We start from the raw sequence: 24,600 nt of genomic DNA on the forward strand, positions 1-24,600 counted from the left end.
AAATGTCATATAATAATGGCAGTAGCTCTCATGGAATTGAGCGATTAAAAAATTATCTTAAATATTTTTTTTTCGAATGGAGACCCATTTTTTTATTTCACTGGTACTATACCTAAAATATATCGTTTTTAAGAAGCTATTTAAGATTTAGTTTTAAAACGTAAGTTTTTCTTGATTTTATCTAGCTTCCTTTGATATTAAGTGTCAAACAATCAGACAATTTATTTCTATATGCGAGAAAAATAATTATTTGAACATCCTATATTATAAATACTGTTGCCTTAAAGGTTTAAAAAGTATGGTTTTCGTTTGCCTATTTTGTTACAGTTCAGTTAAGGGTTAAATGTTATTTTACATATTTTTATACTGGTCAAAAATGTATTACGATCCGTCAAATTAATTATTATTAATAACTATATTACTACACAATAAACAACAGTAGTAAGTAAAAATAACATAAATTCTTGAAAAATCAATAATATAATCATAATTACTCTCATATAGGTATTCACATAAAAAAGCACGGCATCCCAGTGTCGCCTCCTTTTTATGAATTTGACATAATCATTTTTTTTTCATTCATCATTTCAATATTTAATTCAACAAAAATAAAAATTTCTAGAGAAAAATCTATTTTTAAAAAATAATGTTTATTGATTTAAGAACTCGACAATTCTATTTGACAGCTGTTGTCATTTGTTCTCGCTCTTCCATTTCGATTATTTTCTATATATATTCTGTTGAATTTCTATTCAATAATGTCTAGTATGTCACAATAATTATCATTTTTATAGTTTACAGTATGTCCCCGGATTGTCTTTACAAGAAGAAAAACTTTGACTATAGACACACACATTTTGAGAAAAATGCATTCTTCATAAATTGTTTTTTTTTGCTTGTTCTAAAATGGTTAATCCCGTTTATACTTCGAAATTTCCATACCGTTTTAGAGATAATAAAAAAAACACGAAAATATGGTTAAAAAGTCCTAAAAATCAAAAGGCGTTTCTATGGTAACATAATTTCGATTTCATTCTTTGATAGATGGTTTTAGAATTTTTTAGAATTTAGAATGAGTGGGAGGGGGGTTAATCACTTCGACCTTACAGATCCATTGTGTCCCCCTTTCTTGAATCATAACTCATCATACAGTCCCAGGGCTTTGACAAAAGCCAGTATCTGGGACGGTTTTATAGAGGGTAGTTCTCCATCTCCAATATCAGTCGTACCAAAATTCATGGCACGAATGGTTGTCGTCTCGGCGCACTCAGTGATGAGGTGTACTTTGATAGATGGTTATTATTAATTATTTTGATTAACGTCATATTTTTTTCGTAGTGTTGTTAAAGTATATTTTTCAATGACTATTATCACCCTTCCCGTAGCATTGAACTAAATAAATTTCGTGCTTCTTTGATATTTTAAAATAACAAAAAATATGACTTTAATTAAAATTCTATCAATCACATTCTATCAAAGAATGAAAATAAAATTATATTACCATAAAAACTCGTTTTAATGCTCAGGACTACTAAATTTTCATTTTTTTTAATTTTCTCTAAAACGGTATGTAAATTTGGAACTGTATAAACGGGATCAACAATTTTAGAACAAGCAAAATTGTTTATGAAAAATGCATTTTTTTCGAAATTTCAATAATATATAAGTTTTCCTCTTTTAAAGATTATCCCGAGAGATACTGTATAATCGAGCTTGATGTGGTGCAGTTTGGTTTTTATTATATGACAAAAGGAAACCCTTGACTAGAATTAATTATAATCGATTTTATTGGCCACGGTAGAAGTACGGACTAAAAGTTTTAAAGTTATTACTCTTCAAACCAGTTAAAAAATATAGGTGGCGCCCCCTATAAGTAGGAATCTAGCGATTTGGAAAGCCTTATCCTATGTCATCGAGGAATATAATCAAACTAGAGCTTGAATTGTTTCTGATTCTTTAGAGATCGTGTCTAAAATTAATGACATATTTGTCCATGATCCTCTGAAACTAAAAATTCAGACGCTTATTCGAGAGTGCAGCGAAAAGGGAAGCTGTTAGAAGAGATACCATTGATTTCCCTTATATTAGGAAATATAATTTTAAAGTACTACTGCATAAAAGAACAGAAAGGGAATGGCAGGATGAGTGGGCAGATAAACCTTCAGAGTTTCGCGCAATAAAACAGGATTCGTCAACCCCATCCTTACGTCTTGCACTAGGACGAGCGAATGAATCCAGAGTGCATCGTCTTCGTATTGGGCATACTGCGGTGACTCATACATATCTGCTTAAAAGAGAAATACCTCCAATGTGCATAGTCTGTGATGTTGTGTTGACAGTAACTCACATTATATGTGAATGTTCTCAATATACGGTAGAAAGGAGTAGATTCAATATACGTGGTGAAATTCGTGTAGATTTAACTGAAGAAGAAAAAATTAAACATAATTTCAACTTAATGAAAGATATTAATATATACCACCAACTGTGATACTCGCTGAATTATGAATTAGACTGATACTCTAATCAGTCTAACCCAACTGTGATACTGTGATGTAAATAATTACCTATTTTTCTTGTTTGTTTTTGTTTCTCTACTTTTTTTGTGTTTAGTTTTTTTGATCTTTTTGTCACTCAACTTGAAATGTTTATGTCAATGTAGATTTTTTTAAATTTTGAATTGTTCTTGTAAGAGCGATCCCCTTGAGAATATTGAGATAGATCCCTGTAATTACATTGTTAACAATAACGCGTTGTATATGGCTAATGATCCTGGTGATTGATGCCTAGGAAAAAAAAGTAGGAATCATATTGACATCGATTTCAAATTTATCATCTCAAAAAACACCCAAGCAGCAGTTTTCATCTAAATATCCTTATTATTTCATAAATTAGTTTGAAAAGATCAAAATAAAATGAAACTATTCACCGTGTATCCTACGAACGCAGCATTTAAGTACATAAATTTATACGAACTTTTTACTGCGAAAGTTTCCCGAATACATTTTGGACCACCCGGTATATTATATAGTTTAATCGAATTGAATAATTCCTGCGCCTACATTGTGTAATATATTAACAATTTTGTTATTGCATATATATGATCTTTGAGGACATCTGAAATATTTTCGCCAAGTACAAAGAACAACAATCAGATTTACAATTAAGATATATTTGCATTAATAATTTATATATTTAGATAATATTTAGATTAGATATATTATTCCAGATAATCTGTTGTATAAAATATTTAAAAACTTAATATAAAAAATACCGTATGATCGAAACAAAAACGGCGTCCAGTTGACTGGGAAATGACTATCGATGACATTTCCCATATAAATTTACATATAAAATGATAGCGATCTTGATTTCATAGCCATCGCTGACGCCGTTTTTTCTCGATCATACGGTATAATTTCTCTTGTAATACCCGGAACTCAAAAGCTTCATTCAGAACCTCGTAATTAGTGGAATAAATTAGTGGTTTCAATTAGCATCGAAGTTTGTTCCTTTAATTTCAATGGAAGCATTTAGAACGTCAAAATTAGTGGTAGACATTTTCAATTAGTAGGAAAAGTTACCAAACTTTTGACTTTTCCACTAATTATACTTCAAAATTTGTGATGTCATTTGCGATGTCAGATAATCAAAGGCCAAAATGTCAATTTGGCCATTTTATAATTTTTGCCAAGTTTTTATGTCAATATCAAGCATAGACTAATGTCATGTACTAGAGATAGATTGGACACTGATATAAAACAAATGGATCCGTCATTTAGAGGCACCTGGTGATCCTGAAGAAACTAATGGAGAGTTTTGGTATAACATAATTTTAGCGTTCCGTTACTTATTAACGCTAACTAAAACGGTAACGTTATTCAAGCGCAAAATTATTCCTTGTAAAATATAAAATAATAAATATAGACTTTTTACTGCCATTTTATGTTTTATTAGATCATTAGAAGTGTAACATAATTAAAACAAAAATAAATTTATGAATACATACATTTCAAACACCGACAATAGAGCACATGGCGCCTATTTTTTTTGATTTAACAAACACATTATAATACTCGTATAGCAAAAATATTATAGACTACTAATTAACAGTGACTAAATACTATATGTATATTACCAACTATGTACTTACTTATTTATGATTAAACTATTTTTTTATTCGGTTCATAAATTATTCATTTCTGAAATGTCAAAATGACTTTAATAAAAAAGTTTAGTATTTTTAAATTTACATGCAAATGATGATCGACTGTAAATATCAGAATGCACAAACTAATAAAAACACAAACTATAAACACAAATCACCGAACTTTCCGACAAATCAGGAATATCTTAATTAATAATAATTTAAATAATGATTTAAAAATAACTTGATGGATCACCAACATTTTGTCAACTAGACAAAAACTAAACCATAGACAATAGTCAACATAGGGACTGTCATGTCATCTTCATATATAAATTAGAAAACTGTACTTTAATGTCTTTTGCGCCGTCTGGCGATGCGGAAGAAACTAAATTTGTAGTTCTATAAAATTACCATTGAGTGTCTAGGGCATGATATCAAGTAAATGACAAACAAGGGTAGGTGCGACAAAATCATAAGTCGTCATGTCAAAGGACACTCTGATCCAATTTTTTCATACTGTATATTTGTCCGTACAAACATAGCAAAAACTTATCAGGTGACTTATTGAAATTTTCAATGATATGGGATATAGGGATATGATAACAGTTATCATATCCCCAGCCCAGGGCTGAAGAATTATTTATGTATCCGCCCAATAACTTTTTTAAATGTTGTTCATATAAGTAGTTAATATATATACCGGGTGCGTCTCAAAAGAGGCTCACCCCTATAACTTTTTAACCTAACCAATTGAAATTTAAAATACAATTTGTTTTTGAGCGAATACCTCAAAAGTTGACATATGATATGTCATTCGATTCAGAGTGTTATTTTCTATCGAATACAGTATAAAAATACCAAGGGTGCCATTTAAAAATCAAAAGTTGTAGTCATTTCCAGTGAAGCAGGAAGCGACCGAAAGCAATTGAATACGTCAATCAATCCTAATTTATGTCATATACTAACATACCAAATTTCGTGTTTATCTGAAAAATTAAAAAGTTATAGGGGTGAGCCACTTTTGAGACGCACCCGGTATTATAAGTTACAATCATAATACTATTGAATGAAAATCAAATAACTTCAATTAATACCGGCTATGTTATATTTTATGAATGAATGATGTTTACTGATTTTTTATGAGTATAATACGAGTAGTAGTGGCATCATCTGAATCATCGCCGACAAGTAATACAATCATAAATCTTTAAGCTGTGGTTTGGTATTTCTATAGGGTGTGTAAACTTTTTTTTCAATATTTGTGATTTTTATTTTGTCCAAAAAATACTTTAAAGAAATGAAAATAATTCTAAGAAATAAATAACAATATCGTAACTAACACTGATATATCTTGACAATATCATATAAAGTATATTTCCATAAATCAAGTTATTATAGTAACTGATTCTAACATATCCGGTATAATGTAAATTATGTATAGAAAGAGTAATATAAAAAAGGATTTATTAAATATCATTTAGCATTATAAAAACTTGTTTTTGCATGGTTTACTCAGATTATTTTATGGTATATATTTATTATAAATGCTATATCATATCTGAAAGTTCTATGAAAAAATTAGCTTCCAACAGCGCGGTATTTTAATTTTAAATTATTTTTTGTATATGTGGAAAAATGGTTAGATACTTTGTATTTCTATGGCAGATATTACCAACCCCAGAAAAATTAAATCACTTTTGGTGCTAAATATTCTATAGAATTATAAAATATAGTTGCATATGCAAGTAAAAATACAAAATGTACGTTACTACAAAAAAATACAATTTTTCATAAAGCAAAAATTAAATAAGAATAAAAAAATAACAATACAATAATTACAGTCTATATATAAACAAATAATCGGAGTACTTGGGCCGAGAGAGAACTAAATACTCCGAACCAATGGGCACCTACCCCAGCATCCTACAGGCAGAAATGTACTCTATCGAAAGATGTATACAACTTATCTTAGATAGGAATTATCGGAAACAAGAAAAAGCCCTCTTATCTGATAGTCAAGTAGCGTTAAAAGCAATCAACTCAGTATCAATCAATTCGAAGTTGGTTAAAGAATGCATAGAGAAGCTGAACAAATTAGTTAAAGAAAACAGAAAAAACAAAGTCTTTCTGGGTACCAGCTCAACAGGGGATAGAAGGCAATGAGGGCACAGAGTGGTAACATTTTCTAAAAAAAAAACAATTTTTCATAATAACTCTGATTTTATTATAGATATCTTTATGAAACTTGATACACGTCTTTCTATGCATCAAAATACCTTTTTTGATATACAATTTTTTTATTTATTTCAATCAGTGTTCTAAAAACAGAATTAAATAAATGTTTATAAATAAAAAAGTACCGTCACTAAACATTATCTTTTATGTAAGAATTTTACATAGACTCTTTCGAGTCCTCGGTGGCCGCGTGGTTAAAGCGTTAGGACTTTACGCTGCTATGACGTTGGAGCCGTAGTAAGGCACGTTCGAATCCTAGTCATGGCGACTTTTTTTTAATTTTTACATATTTTTACATATTTATTATTGATTAATACAATTTACAGTGTATTATTATACACTGTTTTACAGTGAATATTTTTGAAGAAAAAAGTGTTAGAGCACTGTCTTCTCTTAAAATAAAGATGATTTTTAAACTCTCCATTCATTTATAAACATTTTTTATCTCTCGATTTTTGTCGTCCGACGCATAGTTTTCGCTTAAAAAAAATAAACTCATTTTATTTCAGGATCAAATCGCTGAAAATCTTATGTGGTGAATCTAATGTCGAAATCATTTCTGCATCGGCTAGAAGGAAATTAAGAAATTAAACATTTTTTGTGTATATCAAAATATACAATTCGGTTTGGCATGGAAGACGTATATCAAATATAATATTTTGAAAAAAAAATTGAAAATTTTACCACCCTGTATCTGAAAAGTTAAGATTTTTAAAACATAAATTCATATGAAGTTTTTTTTCTTAGAATAGGTTCAAGAATCACCGCCTAAAATATTAGCATGTCATTAAGGAACACACTGTATAACCTGCAATCTACAATCTTTGATTGTCACTGTCAGTGTCACTGAAATAGCAATGAACATAAATTTATATTTTCTCTTTATTTTCGTCTATGTTACGTTAGTATTCTAATTTTAATTATTGCCATTAGTTTTTATTGTGCTCTTCTTAATGATAACTATCTAAAACCAAACGAACTCATAAAAAAATAAGTCGCAAAATCCTTGACATTTAACTTAAAGTGTATCAATTTCCAGTATATCAGATAAAGAAAACAACATTAAAACAAGAACAATTGTACCGTACTAGCTGTATGATAAAAATGTCAACCAGTTGTATTGCCTGATTAATTTATTTATTGAGAGGAGGTATAAAACTAATATCCGTATTCATGCGTATATAAGATTAATGGTGATATTAAATAATGGTAACCATTCTGAACAGCAATTAAAACGATTCCTTTAATACCTCTTTTTATCAAAGCGATTAAGAGATTGTTTTCATCGATTTTCAAACCACTGAAAGCTTTGGTAAAGCTTTGTTCTTAAAATGTCTATCAAGAAGCAAAAGCTATTTAAAATAAAGTTTAACCAACTTTGATATTGGAAATTCGATGAAAATATCTTTAACATAAAGTTTTAATTGTTCCTTATTCGTTTAAAAATATGTTTAGAAATAGATAATTACTTTAAACAGAAAGGTTTGATATTGAAACTGAAAACCCTACCTTATTAGGGTTCCGTATCCAAAGGGTAAAAACGGGAACCCTATTACTAAGACTTCGCTGTCTGTCCGTCCGTCTGTCACAAAGGTCTATCTTATGAACCGTTATAGCTAGACAGTTGAAATGTTTACAGATAATGTATCTATGTTGCCGCTATAAGAACAAATATTAAAAACAGAACTAAATAAATGTTTATAAATAAAAAAGTACCGTCACTAAAAATTATCTTTTATGTAAGAATTTTACATAGAATCTTTCAAGTCCTCGGTGGCCGCGTGGTTAAAGCGTTAAGACTTTACGCTGCTATGACGTTGGAGCCGTAGTAAGGCAGGTTCGAATCCTAGTCAAGACGACTTTTTTTTAATTTTTACATATTTATTATTGATTAATACAATTTTTAGTAATGTGTTTCTTCATTTTTTTTTTAATTACTTATACGCGCATTCAAAATTTCAGCTAAATCGGAAAAAAAGTTTATAATAACATAGTGTCTAATGTTGTATAGATTATGAATGATACGGAACCCTTCGTGCGCGTGTCCGACTCGCACTTGACTAGTGTTGCACAAGAGTCTTGAAAAAGTCTTACAAGAATGAAAAAGTCTCTTGTAAGAAATTCAAGATTTCTTGAAAGTTAGAAATGATACATTTTTTAAGTGATAATTAGGTCTTTGCGCATGTTATGCCTGTTTTATACAACATATACATAGTAATCACAATCATAGTCATAATCATAAAAGTTAAACTATCCACTTCTTTTAAACCTGTTGACATCTACCATGAACTTAGCCTTTAATTATGTTACCCAACTTCACTGATATAAAAATTATGATTATGAAAATGTTCTATAAACGCACATTAAAATTGCGTTGTGATTATGACGATGATTAAGACTGTGATCATGATTACGATTTATACAAATAGCCTCCCATACACCAGTGGATAACTTAACCAATTTGATATGGCACGAGCCAAATACGCGGATAAAACTTCGTGTGTATGTGGCGAACCGAGCCGAATCGGGCCGTGCACTATCGCCCACAGATGAAATCACAGGTTTAAACCCGTCAAATTATATTTGGCTCTGTTTTGCGACGCGTATCAAGTCTTCGAACTTAGTACTTAGCATATGACCTAGTTCGTCTCTACGAGAAATCTATTTTTTTACCCACTTGCTTCGTTTTTTTACTTTTTGTTTATTGGCGATAAATATATACGCCATGGCACAAGCTATAGCGCGTCTTCTACGATTGTTATTCATTTTTACAACTCACTGAGTACAAATATGCCGAGTAAATATAAGACCACTGGTTAAATCTTTCAGGACTTCCAAAAGATCGCGAGCCAGATCAAATCTGTTATAAAACGTCGAATTTTGTCCCATTAACAACACAATTTAATCAGGCTATAAAGTCGGGGAGCCAAATTCGACCTTAAAAATGACGACAGTTTTGGTATGTGCCGAGCCTAGATCGCCGACAAAATTCGGACGGATCAAATCGGTCCAACTTATATGTTGATGTATGGAGGGCTAATGTTGTATAAACCCACCATTAATATTGACCAGTATTCACTTTTTAGCCGATCATACCAATAGGTATGGTAGGCTATTAAGATCGGCAAAATTTTTTTTTTAATTAAGTTATTTGGGTAATAAATGCCCTAAATACAAAATATTTTCTTGGTGTCAGTCTGTCTGTCTGTCTGTCTGTCTGTCTGTCTGTCTGTCTGTCTGTCTGTCTGTCTGTCTGTCTGTCTGTCTGTCTGTCTGTCTGTCTGTCTGTCTGTCTGTCTGTCTGTCTGTCTGTCTGTCTGTCTGTCTGTCTGTCTGTCTGTCTGTCTGTCTGTCTGTCTGTCTGTCTGTCTGTCTGTCTGTCTATCTGTCTGTTCTGTCTGTCTGTCTGTCTGTCTGCCTGTCTGCTGCAATCTGCCTGTCTGTCTGTCTGTCTGTCTGTCTGCCTGTCTGTCTGCCTGTCTGTCTGTCTGTCTGTCTGTCTGTCTGTCTGTCTGTCTGTCTGTCTGTCTGTCTGTCTGTCTGTCTGTCTGTCTGTCTGTCTGTCTGTCTGTCTGTCTGTCTGTCTGTCTGTCTGTTCGTCTGTCTGTCTGTCTGTCTGTCTGTCTGTCTGTCTGTCTGTCTGTCTGTCTGTCTGTCTGTCTGTCTGTCTGTCTGTCTGTCTGTCTGTCTGTCTGTCTGTCTGTCTGTCTGTCTGTCTGTCTGTCTGTCTGTCTGTCTGTTCGTCTGTCTGTCTGTCTGTCTGTCTGTCTGTCTGTCTGTCTGTCTGTCTGTCTGTCTCGTCTGTCTGTCTCTGTCTGTCTGTCTGTCTGTCTGTCTGTCTGTCTGTTCGTCTGTCTCTGTCTGTCTGTCTCGTCTGTCTGTCTGTCTGTCGGTCGGTCTGTCTGTCTGTCGGTCTGTCTGTCTGTCTGTCTGTCTGTCTGTCTGTCTGTCTGTCTGTCTGTCTGTCTGTCTGTCTGTCTGTCTGTCTGTCTGTCTGTCTCTGTCTGTCTGTCTGTCTGTCTGTCTGTCTGTCTGTCTGTCTGTCTGTCTGTCTGTCTGTCTGTCTGTCTGTCTGTCTGTCTGTCTGTCTGTCTGTCTGTCTGTCTGTCTGTCTGTCTGTCTGTCTGTCTGTCTGTCTGTCTGTCTGTCTGTCTGTCTGTCTGTCCGTCTGTAACACGATAACTCAAAAACCGCTAAACCGATTTTAACCAACCATTCAAGAAATCTGCAAGACAATACTTTGAAAATTTCTTTTCTTGAATTTCAAGATAAGACAAGAAATTGATTTTCAAGACAAGAATTCTTGTCTTGTGCAACACTACACTTGATCAATTTTTCTATTATCTTATATGTTCGCTGGCTTCATAAAAAAATAGTAGATTATGGTCATAAAATTTTAAAAATTTAACAGTTTAAAGAAAAGGTGAGAATATAATATAAACATTTAAAATCTTAAATGCTCCCATTATTTAAAAAATAATTTTTTCTAAGTCTTTTTTTTTTTGTTGAACGCTTTTAATTGCAAATTAAATATTTGCCCTTGTCTAGTACGGTACTTGTAAACACAAGATATTTCCTTGATGTATGTGTTTTAATTAGGCAGTTTCTTTTAACTGGACAACACAGTAGTCGTATCAAACTCGACATGGTGACTGATATGAATGGAAGAAAGTTCAAAAATTACCTGTTTCGGCTATTATTTTATATGTTTTCAGGTCTCTAAAAAATAGTAGATAATTCATGGTCATGAATTTTCGAAAAATTTAAGATTTTTAGAAAATTTTATGTACCTACTATTAGAATGTATAAAGAAGCAATGCTTAAATACTTCAGTTTTACAATAAAATTGAATTTCTAACCCTTGTTTATGGACAATACTAGAGATTTAGAAACCAAAATTGTCCATTTCCAAAAAAATTTCAAAGATTGCTTAATTTTTTGAAAAAAAAAACGGATTTTTTGGAATATCAATTTTATTTTTTTCTGTCGCTACTTTTTCGAAAATTGAAAAATTAATTTCACATGCTCATAGCCACTTTATCAGTGCTACTTGATAGTATTTGTAGATCTTCAATTTACCTGATTGTAAGATACATATGCCAACTTATATTTTTTTAATACGGACCTGCATTTTTTATTTCAGTATTTGAAAGAATTCGGTATCTTTCGAATACAACATTATTATATAAAACTATACACTTCAAATTTTTTGAGTTTTGATCCTTCAACACAATTTCAAGATCGGCTCTGCTCTGGTTCTTTAGTATTTAATCTATTGATCGTAACAATATTCATGAACTAATTAACATTGAGTAAGAAAAATTGAAGCAATTGAAAGATTTAAATAAATAATATCCGCAAGTCAGCATTTTAAAGATATTATTTGTAATTTTTCTATAATGAATTTGAAATCTCAATGTACTACTTTAGTAGTATGCAAAATATTAATCATAATATAATTTTTAATAAGTCATCAATATTATAAACAATTTTCTAATGTTCTGAATATTGGAAACTATTACCACCCTCCCTAATGCACAAATTTATTTTTCGATCAAGTTTATTTATAGCTCTTTTAATAGATCTTAAAATGTTCTTGAAATTGTATTCTTTAAATAAATTGTGTTTAAGTGTCGAAAACAAGAAAAAGTATTAAGTGTGCATTATCGTTGTACTCCGCTGAGTACTTTCAAAACCTGAAATAACAAATCCATGTCAATATTTTAAAAATAATAAGTTGCCCTATATGTATCTCACAAACAAGCAGCTTATTTGAAAATCTAAAAATACTATCAAGTAGCCCTGATAAAGCAGTTATGATAATGTGCAATTATTTTTTCGATTTCCTAGAAAGTAACGACAGGAAAAAAATAAATCTATTTTCCAAAGAATCCTTTTTTTTCAAAAACTCAGCAATCCTTGAATTTAAAAAAAATGGCATGTTAGCGAAAGTCCGAAGACGAATAGCCCCATGTTTGTATCTATTACGGTTTCCGAGATATCAATGTTCGAACCCTGAATTTGTAGCACCATGTATAGGTACACTGTTGCCGATATATCGGAATTTTAAAAAGTAAAATAATATATAAACCATTGCGTGTCATATGTTACACTTGCATATTTCTCCGGCAACAACCACATAGAAAATCCGTGTCTGCAATCATAGCCATCGTCCTTCATAGAGCTTGCTTTAAGTCAGCTGCAGTTCAGTTTTTTTCGCTTGCTCGAACAGGACGACAAGTGACTCGCCTTGTTCTTAAAAAAATACCGATATAAATGGTGGTCCGTTATAGAAAAATCTAGATCGCAAATTCGCGTCCTTGTGTACTCCTCCATACGACGGTGGATTCTTATTGGGCGTGGATGTATATATTATTATAGTAGCGCACCGTTTAATCAATGATAGGATTGCATTGCCTATCGTCTTCCAGGAGCATCAGCATAGATACCTACTTTATTCCAACACTTTAATAAACCCCACAGTTGTAGAAAACACTGCTGCATTTTGCGTGTAAAATAGTATAGGCATCACGTTGTAGCTGTTATTTCTATCGATTTGTAGATCTCTAAAATAGTTAAATATTCTTGATTTTATACAAAAATATCGATGTCTGATGGTAATTCTCACAATTTGTGTCAGAGAATATTCAGACTGTACTCGTTGAAATTTAAATGAAAATCATTACTATAACTATATACTCAGTGACGGATACAGAGAGGGGCCTATGGAGCCTATAATCTATAAATTGGGTTAAATAGTAGGCTTTTGGGTTAAAAATGGCGCCCTAAAAAGCATATTCTACATTACTTTTTATTTGGGCCGCTCTAAAATAAATTCCTATACAGGGTGGTCCGAACTGTATTCCGGAAACTTTGGCAGCATATTCTGCAGATAAAAATAAGTAAAAAAGTTCGTATAAATATATGTCCTAAAATGCTTAGTTTCGGAGATACAGGGTGTACGCAGAAGTTTCATTTTTATTTCGATTTTTTCCAAATAATTTCTGCAGTAACGTCAATATTTGGATGAAAATTGGTGTCTGGGAGTTTTTTGACATGAGAAATTTGATTTTGATGTCAATATGACTCCTACTAATAGAGGGCACCACCTACATATTTTTAAATGTTTTGCAGACTTATAACTTTTCGTCCTTACCTGTATAAAACTACTGAGTAAAAAAATATACATTTACGACGTTTTTTACGTAAAAAATGTATCTTGGTAAAAATCGCTACGAGTATTGGTTTTCGAGATATTTCGAATCGAAATTATCAATACCTGTCATCATTGACATAAATTAAACATGTTGACTAAATAGTTATTAGACTGAGATCATAAATTTCATAGTTTTTGTGTAAAAAGTTCAACAGAAACTGTTTTATCATCATTTTTTTGCAGAAAAATTTATGATTAATTTAAAAAAAATAAAAATTTCCCAAATTTATTATTTCAGTGAAATTATTATCTACTCAACGTGTTTATTTTTCGTCAATAATGACATGTATTGATTATTTCCATTCTAAATATCTTGCGAACGGTTACTCGTAGCGATATTTACATAGAGATATTTTTTACGTAGAAAGTCACAGAAATGTATATTTTTTCCCTCGGTAGTTTTATACAGGTACGGAAAAAAAGTTATTAAGCTTCAAAACAGTTAAAACACATGTAGGTGGCGTCCTCTACCAGTAGGAGTCATATTGACATCAGAATCAAATTTCTCGTGTCAAAAAACTCCTAGACACCAATTTTCATCCAAATATTGACGTTACTTCAGAAATTATTTGGAAAAAATCGAAATAAAAATGAATCTGCTACACCCTGTATCTCTAAAACTAAGCATTTTAGGACATACATTTATACGAACTTCTTTACTTATTTTTATCTGCAGAATATGCTGCCGAAGTTTCTGGAATACAGTTCGGACCACCCTGTATTCGCCCCTGTATACATATACTAACATATATTTTTTGACACAATTTACTATTACTAGGGACTATTGTAAACTGAGTTGGAGAAGAATAATCACTTAGCTAAAACAACAATTACGTGTCTTATGTTTATAAAAATACAATTATAATATTGTAGATTTTATATTTATATGTTTTTTGAATGCAATATTTCAAAATTATTTCAAGAGTCTAACAGAGAGTAGGCGCCAGAGCTGCAAGCTCACAGAAAACTTAAGTCTTTTTTTGACTTAAATCATTTTAATGACTTAAATCATTTGATTTTAAGTCATATTTCGAAATCTGACTTAAAATTTTCAAAATGACTTGTGATTTAAGTTGTTATTCCGACATAGAAAAAGATTTAAATCTTTTTTTAATGACTTAAGTCATTTTACAAAAGATTTCAATTTTTTAAAAGATTTAAGTCTTTTATGACATTTAAATATTTCTAGAAAAAAATTAAGTCTTTATTTTCATATATTTTTATCATAAATTTTTAACAGCGGCATCAAATATGTGTTTACCATCTTCAGTTTCATAAAAAAGTAGCAACTGTGAAAATCGTATGTTTGTTCGCTGCTCATAAACGAGAAACCCTGTAAAACACAAAAATATGACAACCTGTACAAAGTACCACGAAATTAATTTAAGTTGTTGATGTTTTTATATGTGTGTTTTTATATCCTTGATGCGTTTATTTTTTTATTGTTTATTATAGTTGTTTATGTAATATTTTATTCTAATCTTTATCTACAATAAATTAATATAGAAAATAAAAAAAAATCGGTAATGGGTAAAAATTAATACCATACCATACTGCCATTACTCGCTGACGAGTATTCGACACGCATCAAAAGATGGTCACGCAAGGCGTTTTCTTTCATGAGCTTTTCTGTGACTGAAAAGCCCGATACGTGATGTTATTTGCCTACCGCACTCCGGACATTCAAAAATCTCATTGCTTTGTTGCCTCTTTACGTTATGGTTGTCGCTGTTAACTGAGTTTACAATTCTTCTCCATTCAGTTCTATTGTGAACTGCTTCATCCCAATGATTCTGCATGTTAATCCCCTTTAAGTTTTCGTGGAAAATGTTCTTGTCCCTTTTGAGTTGTCCACCCGGCCTCCTCTTACCGTCTACAAGCTCACCGTAAAGCAGAGACTTTGGTATGCGGTTTTCTTGCATTCTGCATACGTGACCAGCCCATCTTAAGCGGGTTTTGTAACCATGACTTCAATACTCTCGCAATGAGCTTTTTCAAGGACCGATACGTTTGAGACATGATGGAACCACCGGATTCTTAAAAGTTGTCTAAGGTGTCTCTGTTGCAACTTGTTTAATGCGTTCATGTGTCGGCAGTACGGCACCCAGCTTTCACTCCCATATAACATGGTGGGGATTACAATTGCTCGGTACACTGCAAGTTTCGTTTTTGTACTCAAGTCATTATTGTAGAAAACCCTGTCTTTTAATTTCCAGAATGCTCTTGAGGCGCTGCTAATCCTGTACTGAATTTCAGAGTCGATATTGGCCTTTTCCGAAATCAAACTGCCGATGTAATTAAATTCCGCTACATATTCCAATTTTATAGCATTGTTATGATCTTTATAGCATTGTTATGTCTTCTCCGATTTTTATAGCATTGTTATGATCTTCCGGGGGAGTGCACATGATTTTGGTTTTGTCAATGTTTAGCTTAAGGCCCAAAACCTCGTATGCCCAGGTATATGTGTTCAACATTTCTTGTAATTGTTGTAATGTGTTTGCAACTAGAGCGCAGTCATCAGCGTATTGAAGTTCTGTGATGAATTTTGTACGTGTTTTTGCCCTGAGTCTTTTGATGTTAAACAGACCGCCGTCATATCTGTATCTAATGCCCAGTCCTCTCTCCTGCAGTTTGCTGTCCACTATAATGGAGAGCGCTGCCATGAATATGTTGAATAGGAGAGGCGCTAAGACAAATATCCCTGCCTAACTCCTGTATTTGTTAGGAAGGGGTCGCTCAGTGATCCATGATGTGACACTCTTGACTGGTTGTTGTTATGTAGGCTTTTACACACTGCAAGAAATTTGTTAGGTACTCCGAACTTTTTCATAATTGCCCAATTGCCCAAGGTTTTTGTTAGATCGATGAATGCAACATAAAGTTTACACTGCTGCTCTTTTACTTTTTCCTGTAGTTGGCGGATGGAAAATATGGAATCGACGGTTGGTTCGAAAACCCGTTTGCGATTCTGGAATGATTTTTTCTATATGTTGATGCAGGCGATTTGACATAATTTTTGCAAGATTTTTTCCTCCGATAGCCAACAGTGAAATTCCCCGGTAATTTCCGCAGTCTGATGCACTTCCTTTGTTCTTAAATATATTCACTATATTCGCATTGCAAAAGTCCTGAAGTCCTCCGCTTTCCCATATGACATCGAAGAGAGCCTTAAAGTGACCAATAAGTTCTTTACTTGCACACTTATAGATTTCCGCCGGAATCGCGTCACAGCCAGCTGATTTGTTGTTTTTAAGCTGTTTTATGGATGCCATTATTTCCTGTTCTGTTATTGGGGTATCTAATACATCGAGGCTATTATACTGAGGTATTGTGTTTAGTGCTTCTATATTGGGGTTGTTTTCCTGGTTAAGAATATGGCTGTAATGCTCTTTCCAGCGGTTTCTAATTCGCATGGGTAAAAATTAATATTAACATTATATAATATGTATTTAAATTGAATTCTGGTTTTCTTGATTTTAGGAAAATTATATTGATTTAAGTAATTTTACTGACTTAACTTGCAGATTATCATGATTTAAGTAAAAAAAGACTTAAGCAAAAAAGACTTAAGTGACGTTATATTGATTTAAGTCTTTACAAAAAGGACTTGACTTGAAGAAAATGACTTAAGTCAAAGACTTAAAACTTAAGTCATTTGAACTTTATATTGAAATTGACTTAAGACTTAAATCATTTTCATTTTAGAAATGACTTTTTTAAAGTCATTTTTAAACTGACTTGTTGCAGCTCTGGTAGGCGCTTGCTCTGATAACATTAATAACGAGTATGGCTTCTTTAGATGTAGCTACTCTACATACAAATTTTGCTGGACAAGTTTGTTGAGATTGAATAGGAGAAAAAAATCATTAATGTACGTAATGCATTTATATTTATTATATGATAGTTTGCGGGGATCAATTATATTATAATTTTGTGTTCTTTATAAAGTGTGTTTATTTTAGTGCATCAAAAGATTCTGTTGATATCTAGTGTTATGATATTATAATGTTAATATTCATATATATTCATATTCATAAAATTTTATTATTATTATTAACTTGAAAGCTGAACAAAATTCACTTTATCGGACAGCATTTTTCGCACCTCATTAGCATATATATTGAGCAACTTTGGGTCACTCTAGCCAACTTTTCTATTGCCTTTTTATTATTATAGAGCAAAAGTTCGAACTTAAGCTAATAAACAGATTATACGTTGATGTTTTGTCGGTATTATAACAAACAAACTAATAACTAAGCTTAAATATCTAAGCATTAAGCTTATAAAAATAAGCGTAAATTTTTATGATTTTTTATGAGTCTCTTTACTTTTTTATTCTCGATATTTCATAATATATCCGTGGTGCGTTGGTATTTCTTTACTTTATTTCACAGAAAATGACGTTCTAAGTAGAATGACATATCATATGTCAACTTTTAACATTTTCAGTTTAATAAAAAATAGTATCTTAAATTTCCATCTAGAGTGCCATGGCCATAAATGTAACAGCAAGTTGGCTCAAAATACCAAGTATATGATACATAATTATTGGTAAAAAATGCTTTACCAAATATGCTAATATTTGGTAAACTTTTGACATTCTCGCTTAAAAAAATCGTATTTTATATTTCAATATAGAGTACCATATGTCTCTGTTAAAACACTAATTTTTACTTAAGGAGTCTTTGAAAAATACATTTGATCGTTTAATGCTTTTGTTGTATTGTCCTGGCCACCATTTGGATTAAAAGATACCAAAATCGTATTTTTAATCATAAGTCAATATTTTCAAATTGAACGAGGGTGGCTCATTAGCATATTTGGAAAAGCATTTTTTCACGAATAATTTGATACCACACGCCTGGTATTTCGAGTCAAATTTTCGTTTCATTTAAGGGCATGACACTTTAAATTAAAATTTAAAACGCAATTTTTTTAATTGAAGATGTCAAAAGTTGACATATGATATGTCATTCTATTCCGAATGTCATTTTCGAGCAAATGAAGTAAAAAAACCGAGTGCGTCATTTAAAAATCAAAAGTTATAATAATTTCCGGTGAAACAGGAAGTGATCGAAAACAAATGAATCCGTCAATCAATCCTGATTTATGTCATATATATTAACATACCAAATCTAGTTTCTTTATCTAACAAAATAATAAAAGTTATAGGGGTGAGCCACTTCTGAGAAACATCCGGTATATTGAGAACGCATTAGGCCGAAAGGAGATGTCAAAATTTTACGTTCGACACCTTAAATATCTTAAAGGGCTACTTCCAAGAAATAATTTATTTATTTCTTAGTATTTGTTGAGTTATAAAGGACTAAAACTTAGATATTAGCTATAACTCCAAGTAATTTCTTTACTTTTAAAATTATATAAATTTTAATGGATAATGGAGGGACCGTTTCGCAAGCCAAAAAGGGAAATAACTTTTCTAAATTACCATTTCTTTGGGAAATTTATTTAAATTCGGAATTTATATAGAGCGATAAAAGTGGCAAGTGGAAGGCAGTATTGTCAATGCGCAACTGAAATATTAGAGTAGACTTTAAGCGTGATTTTATATACAGTAATAATAAAGTGTGACAATTGAAAATACAAATATAAAAATATAAATCAATATTTGTATTGTATGGAATGAAATAAGTGGTACTCACACAGTTAGGAAAGAATAACGTACAGGGTGAGTCGGCAACGATAGAGTAAAGTCTATTATCTCATTTGTTTGGAGGTTTATAAAAAAAATTGAATGTAAAAGTTATATAGGAAAAGTTAAGATACACATTTTAAAATTATTATAGAGTACACAGGGTGCTTCAAAAAAGTGTTGCGAATATAACGTATGTTTTTTTAAATGCAACACCCTATTTTTTATCTTATTTTTAGATTCTGCGTAAAATTTTATAACTTTTAGTATTATATACCTAAAATTAATAGTTTTTGTAATATTTCAATTTGTTGCAACTGATGTTAGATTTCAGTGTGGTAAAAAATTGTCAGTGATGCCATTGTTTCTGAAGTTCGACAACTAAAAATTGGTAGGAGATTTTATAAAGATGAAGAAAAAAATATATGTAAAGATATTTTAGTTAGATGCTACAGGGTGTTCAAAATATATTTAAGAATTTGGACTACTTAAAATTAAAAAATCTATTTTTTTTTAAATGACACACTATATATTATCAGTTTTTCTGGAAGATCTTAGCAAACTCTTCAATTTTTATTATGTATGTCATATACCTATTTTTAATAGTTTGCTATTTATTTAATTTTTTTTTATTTACCCTTATTTTTAATACAATTAGGCTATAACATCATAGTTACCATGACAAAAAATAATAATTATCAAAATTTGACATGTCTGTTAAACAAGTTAAGAGCAAAACATGAATTTTAGTTTAATTTGTCGTATAAGTATAGATGGTAGAGATAATAGTTACATATTTTCATGAAAATGAATTAGTCAATGTGACTGATATACACGAACAGGCCAAGAAAAAAATATTTTTTAGTTCGATACTACATAATATTATATAGTACTTTGCTAAGTACTAGGAGAATAGATATAGATTATCTACAAAAACATTTTCAATGTGTCATGGGACGGTTTCACGGCAGTAGTATTATTGGCTAATATTGGCTATTCGCTTGGCTTCGAAATGAATTCTCAACGAGAATCGCTACGAGAAAAAAAACTTTATGTCGAAGAAAATTTCTATATCAGAAGACGTCAACAACTACGTTATCTAATATTATCCTAATCTATGGCTATTCAGGCAACGGCCCAGCTACGTCGAAACACCGGTTCCCATTAGAACACCGAAGTTAAGCGACGTAAGGTGATACTAGTGGATGAACGGGTGATCGGTTCGAAACTCTGTATCGTGCTGTTGTCCAATAAAGTCAAAAGTGTAAAATCTATTGGCACACACTGCTCATTCACGCCGATTCGAGGCCGGATAAAATCGGATATCTCGTGAGTAAGAGTTGATTTAGACACTTGCCAAGTCGGTAGGCCGTTGACCATGATATGGCCGAGGACCGCGGTTCGGATTCCGCGTAAAGAAAGTAGGCCATGTCCAGATTAGCTCTGGCAGCGCAAAAGAGAGATAACTGAAATATTTACTTTACTTTTACTTTCTATGGCTATTCGCCCCAAGGAAAAATCAGTGTGTCATCTTGCATAATATAGAAATACACCAAGAACTTCACGATTGTGGTTTTAGTTTATTTGAGCAAAGATAAGTAACATAAACTAATAATAACAATTGTAACTAATTACTAAACTATTTGTTAATGATTAATGATAAATATTTTTGTTTGGTCATGGCAACTATGACGTTCTAGCATAAATGAATTAAAAAAAAAGAGTAAAAATTGTAAATTTCAGAATAAGACGCAAACTATTAAAGATAGGTATACAATATACCTGTACCACCCTGTACCATCCAACTAAAATATGTTTACATAAATATTTTTCTCTCTCTCTCTCTCTCTCATCTCTATCTCTATAAAACTCTATCTATAAAACCAAATTTTAGTACCTAGTCCAACTTCAGAAACAATGACATCACTGACAATTTTTTACCACACTGAGAAATCTGACTTTCGTTTAAATAAATTCAAATATTACAAAAACTATATAACATTATATAAAAAAGTAATCAAATTTTACGCAGAACCTATAAATAAAATAAAAGATAGTGTATTGGCATTTAAAAAAAACATACAAGATCCGCTACACTTTTTTGAAGCTCCCTGTATACTCTACAATAATTTTAAGATGTGTATCTTAACCTTCCTGTATAACTTTTGTATTTAACGTTTTTTTTTTGTAAACCTGGAAACAAATGAAACAAAGCACTTTATCGTTGACTCACCCTGTACATGTATATGGTGTGTCGAAGTCTTATAAATTGTGCTATAATTTTATAAACAACTAAATTATACTGATTTTTATATTCACGTGATCAAACAATGTGATCAATTTCAAAAGCGACAGAATAAATATAATTGTATTTTTATATTCTTTCCAACTAAGAATGTTAATTAGTGGGTGTGGCATGGGAAAATTAATATGACATGAGTTATACCTGTAATGATACTTTCCATCTTGCCAATTGACAACTTCACAAGGATTTAATGCAAAGAACGTTAATTTACTGCAGTTTTTTTCTTAATTTTAAAAACTAATTTTCACATAGGTACATAAAACTATTGTAAATATTATTTAAGCATCTGGTTTAGCGTTTATTATATGTATATGTATTTTTATGAAAAATTACACATTCAATAATAATATTCAATACAAAGAATAATTCATTTTAATATATTTATTTATTAAAAACAAACATATATCATGCCTTTTGTGTAACAAATTTAAATTAAAATCCATTCTTTTAGACCAATGCAGATGAAGAGTAATAGTTTTTAATGAAAAATAAAAACATACCATTTATTTCAATTTTAGGGCTTTGTACTTCATTAATTAAAAATTATATTTATTTGTTCATTTATTAGTTTATAAGGTTCAAAAAAAGTGGCAAATAGTTAATTTGCATACATGTTATTATTCAAGTAAAATTATACTTTTGATAACCATAAAAATATTTTAGTTAGTTATACAAATTTTGGAATAAAAATTCCGAGTTCCTACGAATTAATGTTTCAAAGTTTTAGATACATTTAGTGTCCGACCGAAACTGTTTTTTGAGGTCGAAACCGAAACCGATTCTGCTTTGTTTTGTAGATACAGGGTGTTAAAGTCTTAATATTTTTTCGATTTATTATAATTTTCTTCAAAGTACTTTTAGCGTTTCGAAAAAAAATTTGAGGGTAAAAGTGGAACCAATTTTAAAGCTAAAAAAGTGTCGACATATTCACCAGGGACGTGCATATGGGTTGTCACTGGAATATTTTTCTAAAAAAAGCATGTATGCCACTGACTTTTTTTCTCTTGTTAGCGAAATAGTGTAAGCAATTTAATGCCGATTAAAAGTTGTCTCTTGATATTTTATCGATTTCGGCCTCCTTGGTGAGATAAACTCAATTTTATTAATTTGCCCTGATCAAGTCTAATAGCAACCTTTAAAAAATTTAATATTATTAACTTGCGAAAGTTTTAAATAAGTACTCTTTGATTCCTTATCAAAAAATATGAAGAAAAAGTTCCTATATATGAACATGGATATGGAAACGTATAATTTGAGAGTCACAGGATGTTAAAACTTTTTAAAATTAGTTTTTTTGTAATTATCTTAAATACTATTATTTTTTTAATTGAAATTGCTGTAGGTTGGACTGATAGTAATAATAACTAATGGTTAATAATAAATTATTTTAATTTAATTAAAGTATAAATTTAATTTATTTTAATTAAGTTTTAATTAAAGTCTATAAAAATAAATTAGATAAATAAATAATTTATTAATTTTATTTTTATTTTAATTTTATTAATTGTGATTAATAAAATTGCGTTTATCTCATCAAGGAGGTCGAATTCGACAAAATATCAAGATATAACTTTTAATTGGCGTTGATATCAAAAGAAAAAATGTCAGTGGAGCACATGTTTTTTACCCACGTCCCTAATGAATGATTGACACTTTTTTAGCATTAAAATATGTAGCACATAATATAGTAACTTTTACCCTCATCATTTCATTCGAATCACTAAGAGGAAGAAAATTATAATAAATCGAAACATTATTAAGACTCTGTAGTTACCATACCATACCGCCGTTCCTCGCTGACGAGTATTTGACACGCATCAGAAGATGGTCACGCAAGGCGTTTTCTTTCATGAGCTTTTCTGTGACTGAAAAGCCCGATACGTGATCTGTCTACCGCACTCCAGACATTCAAAAATCTCATTGCTTTGTTGCCTTTTTACTTTTTGGTTGTCGCTGTTAACTGACTTTACAATTCTTCTTCATTCCGTTCTATTGTGAGCTGCCCCTTCCCACTCATTCTGCTTGTTAATTCCTTTTAAGTTTTCGTGGAAAATATCCTTGAACCTTTTGAGTTATCCACCCGGCCTCCTCTTACCGTCTACAAGCTCACCGTAAAGCAGAGATTTTGGTATGCGGTTTTCTTGCATTCTGCTTACGTGACCAGCCCATCTTAAGCGGGACTTTGTAATCATGACTTCAATACTCTCGCAGTTAGCTTTTTCAAGGACCGATACGTTTGAGACATGATGGAACCATTTTATTCTTAAGAGTTGTCTAAGATGTCTCTATTGCAACTTGTTTAATGCGTTCATGTGTCGGCGGTACGGCACCCAGGTTTCGCTTCCATATAACATGGTGGGAATTATTATTGCTCGGTACACTGCAAGTTTCGTTTTTGTGCTCAAGTCATGATTGTAGAAAACCCTGTCTTTTAATTTCCAGAATGCTCTTGAGGCGCTGCTAATCCTGTGCTGAATTTCAGAGTCGATACTGGCCTTTTCCGAAATCAAACTGCCGAGGTAATTGAATTGCGCTACATATTCCAACAGCTCATCTCCGATTTTTATAGCATTGTTGTGATCTTCTGGGGGAGTGCACATGATTTTAGTTTTATCGATGTTCAGCTTAAGTCCCAAGGCCTCGTATGTCCATGTATATGTGTTCAACATTTCTTGCAATTGCTGTAACGTATTTGCAACTAGAGCACAGTCATCAGCGTATTGAAGTTCTGTGATGAATTTTGTACGTGTTTTTGCCTTGAGTCTTTTTATGTTGAACAGACCGCCGTCGTATCTGTAGCTAATGCCCAAACCTCTCTCCTGCAGTTTGCTGTCCACTATAATGGAGAGCGCTGCCATGAATATATTGAATAGGAGAGGCGCTAAGACACATCCCTGCCTAACACCTGTGTTTGTTAGGAAGGGATCGCTCAGTGATCCATGATATGACACTCTTGATTTGTTGTTGTTATGGACCAGTAGTATGGATATGTAGTTACAAACCAAAGCAGAATCGGACAGAAATAAATCTTATTTTTA

At 31.5% G+C, this 24,600-nt stretch overlaps 1 protein-coding gene across 1 annotated transcript in view; it reads left to right on the forward strand.

The window, feature by feature from the left end:
• Nucleotides 1-24,600, forward strand: part of LOC115890300 (ADAMTS-like protein 3) — a 1,070,176-nt gene that overhangs the window by 883,083 nt on the left and 162,493 nt on the right. The gene's annotated exons all lie outside the window — the stretch shown is intronic.

This window comes from Sitophilus oryzae, unplaced genomic scaffold, assembly GCF_002938485.1.
Source record: "Sitophilus oryzae breed Bouriz unplaced genomic scaffold, Soryzae_2.0 scaffold_860_pilon_pilon, whole genome shotgun sequence".
Classification (NCBI taxonomy): Eukaryota; Metazoa; Arthropoda; class Insecta; order Coleoptera; family Curculionidae; genus Sitophilus; species Sitophilus oryzae.